Below are 3,791 nucleotides of genomic sequence, written 5' to 3' on the forward strand. Positions count from 1 at the left end.
TAGTTGTAATTATGTAAATATTTTTCTAGGAATATAGTTTAGTACAAATGTTTTTCTATCTGGAAATGTAAAGGTTGACTCCACCCCTTAATTAGTCCAGGTAGGAGCCAATGCTTTAAACACCAGGTTTGTTAGATCAGTGAGGAAGCTCTCCCTCCTGTTGTTGGAATGTATGTCATGCTGTGAACTGGAATGAGATGTTTGAAGAACGGCATTAAAAAAAAAGTCAGAGCTCTACAATTGCTGGATTCTGTCTGTCTGATTTTTTTTTTTTCCATCGCAAACCAACAATGTCCATATTTATGAGTGGAATATTTGGAATTTGCCCTACATCCATGTATGACATAAGTATTTGTCTTTCAAAAGACATACCTGATTGAATCTTAATTTTTATTAACGGGAATTTTGTCCATGACTCTTCTGGTTCTTTGCAGGCTTTCAACGCTCTTGCAGCTCCTTGCGTAGGCCATAATACACCACCATTCTTAACGCAACATGATGGTATCACTTCCTCTTTCTCTATGGTCTCCTCTCTCCACACTGCTGTTGTAAATATGAATCTGAGAATATTATTTAATATTAATATTTTAATATTAATATTTTACCAAATAATATTCCGGTCTGTTAAGGATTGTCCTGTGAATACCAGCCCCATTAAGGCGATGGTATTAGGACAGAATAGAAAGGTGTGAGACGAGCTCTGACATTATTGAACAGCATAAACTCTGCACACATATGGAATGAATTCACACAATTTCTTAAAGTACAAGAATTTATTAACAAAAATAAGTCAACTCAAAGTCAAACACATTTCAATCAACAAACTCTTTACTATGCTAAAACAATCCAACTAAACTACCAAGCAGAATTAAAGAATAATGACAACTAATGGACTATGTACAATATAAACAAGTTGATTAAAGATGATTAGAAATCATGACCAAAAAGAGTGATGCAACATTACCATGCAATGTTTATGTTTGAGAACCACGGATTATCTTGAAGAATCTCGAAGTGAAGTGAAGTTAGTTTTGGAACTAACTTAGAAAATAATCAGCAACCTTTAGACAACCCTTCACAATGCAAGATCAGATTAAATATTATTTTAATAAAATAATGTTTTAAATAATGATCTGCTGAATAAAACCAACCTCCTGGATGACTAATTCTCAACAGTGTCTAATTAGCTGCCTTCATTTATTAAAATAATATTTGAAGAAATATTATTGAGTATTTTGGAAAAGAGCCAAATCTTTCTGGAGAAATGGGGCTTAATGGTGTTTACTTAGTTATCAACTTTAGTAAATGATGTTCGGGGACTATTATTCACTAGCTTGAAAACTAACAACCTTTCTGTTGACTAGCCTTAATGCTAGCACACGTGTTCTTACCGGCTGGCCGTTGGGCTAACAAAGAAGCTAGCTAAAGTGCTAAGCTAGAGATAGCTTAGCGCCAGAATCAACACATACCTTTAAAATACCAGGGTTAAAATGCATAAGCGCTGACGGCGCGTTATGAGCAATGTTCTGGTTAAAACCACCCTTTAAATAAAGTTTATCTTAGCTTTAAAACATACAAAGAACACGAACCGGCCTGGGTGCTACAAGTAGCATGCTAGCACCAAGATAGCCGAGTTCCACAAAACAAACTTCATAACATGAAAACGTTTAGATCATTTCATCCTAAACCAATCTGTTAATCTGCCCAAACCCCAACCTCTGAAGTTGTTGAGGGAATGTCGTCCCAAGGCGAAGTTTGAAGAAGATATCCGTCGTGAACAAATAGTTAGCTTCCCGCTAACTTCCTCAGTTTCTCCCGATCAGAAGGTGACCAGCTGTTCGTTACCGTAAACACGGTTGCGGCCGTCTTCTTTCCTCCAGACTCGGCTTGTCGAAACAGCTTCTCTCGGAACACCGTTTGCTTCTGTGGGGCCTCGAAGAGAAAATGTAAGCAACTCTTACACCTTAATTTCTCCGTTCATGAATGAAAATACCGGATACACAGACAGTATTTCATTCTACTTAACTTTTGCAAATGATCGGTCCTTGGGTCCAGTTGAATTTATGTCCTTTTGCCAGTAAAAGACATTCAGCGCGCTGTGTTCCCTCCTGACCCGATGGTCATCGGTTTGGAAGAGGAAGACTTGTGGAAAGGTGGGGCTTTTATTTGGGTATTGGCGCCACAGGAAGTCCGCAGTTACCCCATTTCCTGGCTGTGCTGGAAGAAGGTTAATGCACTTTATTTTGAAAGGTTCCAGGAAAGTATGTACCGGAGTTTTAGTGTTGAACACCCATGGCTGTGTGGTCCCAACACTGCTCTGGTCCACATTGTTCTGGTCTATAGAAGAAACAAGAGAGAAAACTTAATGCATTCAACGATAGAACAATGCTATCCAGCAGTTTAAGTGTAATGATCTTTAAATCATAACTAAAAACTTAACAAAAGATCAACAGCTTTTGGTGTACTAACTTTCATCTTCTGTCACTTGTCCTTTGCTGGTTAGTTCCTTTCACCGCCATGAAGCAATGGCATAAATACGTAGCCACTTTTGTATGGTAGACTAAATGGTGCTGTTGACTGTATGCCCAAAATCAACCGTTCAAATTTTACATAATGTCACTGGTTTATTATAAAATGTGAATTACAAAACTTTACTTACCGTTGTTGTACCGCCAAATACAGCCAGTCTGTCCGAACCGGTCAAACAGCCCAAACCTGTGACGAAGACAACCCCAAAGTACGCCAGAAGAAAAAAAAACTAACCCGGTAGATGAAGATAGGGCTTTATCATGACTCAATTCAAACATCAGATTCAGAGTTGAGCTTTTAACATTGGATCATTATTCATGTATCAACACGTTTTCAACGGTTAGTTAATCAACATTGTCTGGTTGTTGGAACAATGTTATTTTTCAACTGACATATTTTAGCAAGATTTTTAAAAGTCATGTTTGTAAAAGTTATGTTGATTAGACATGCAACTTAAAACTGTTGATATTTCAATGTTGAATCCATGGTGAGTTAACACCAATTCAACTGTTTGGAGTTCAACATTGTTTTGTGGTTGAATTAATGTTTTTTCTTAAACTGACATTATTTCAACAATGTTTAAACATTTAATGTCAGTCGAATGCCAGCTGGGTGGTTGGGTTGTTTAATATGTAGATGACTGGGGTGAAATTACTATTATTAGAAACCAATTCCTGGTGGGAATCTCAGAAAAGTGGCAAATTTCCTTGAGTCGCTTTTTATTTTTTAATACAGTGTAGTTAGATTTATATCATGAAAACCTGAAACTTCATACATTCAAGTGAAATTAGCTCTTTTTTCTGCAAGGTTTTCATACTTTTCCCTCAGTTTTCCCAATTCATCCTTGCTTTAACCACTAGAAGGCACTAAAGTCCAGGTGTTAACCAGACCCTGTTATGAGTTAAATTTATATATTACCTGAACTGTGAGTCAACAATTACTTCACTCTCAGTTGAAGGCTTTTTTATTTTGCCCTGTGCCCACAACGAAGTGAGCGGATGTATCCATGGCATGACGCATGACTTTATATTCCAGGCAGGACGACTTTGAGGCACGTGGAAATCCCCCTGCTGTGGCTGACTTGAATTCCAGTCCAGGGTTGACTGAACCAGCCTGGAGGTATTGGCACACGCCAAAGTCTCAAAGCACACACACATTATCAAAGACTAGTGGACAGCTGGTTGAACAATTGTTAAGGCAAGAAGCAGACAGAAATGGACTGAAAAGTACCTACATGTGTTCAGTTCCAGATAATTTGCTTT

The 3,791-nt window shown here is 37.7% G+C and overlaps 1 long non-coding RNA gene across 1 annotated transcript; it reads right to left on the minus strand.

Annotated features, from left to right (window-relative positions):
* Positions 1-2,194: 2,194 nt before the first annotated feature.
* LOC124859939 lies at positions 2,195-2,934 on the minus strand. The gene is made up of 3 exons (XR_007036227.1): positions 2,660-2,934; positions 2,470-2,577; positions 2,195-2,337 (listed from the first exon to the last, which is right to left on the minus strand). It is a non-coding gene; the product is annotated as an uncharacterized LOC124859939 (long non-coding RNA).
* Between the last annotated feature and the right edge of the window lie 857 nt (positions 2,935-3,791).

The sequence above is a fragment of the Girardinichthys multiradiatus genome, chromosome 23 (assembly GCF_021462225.1).
Source record: "Girardinichthys multiradiatus isolate DD_20200921_A chromosome 23, DD_fGirMul_XY1, whole genome shotgun sequence".
Classification (NCBI taxonomy): domain Eukaryota; kingdom Metazoa; phylum Chordata; class Actinopteri; order Cyprinodontiformes; family Goodeidae; genus Girardinichthys; species Girardinichthys multiradiatus.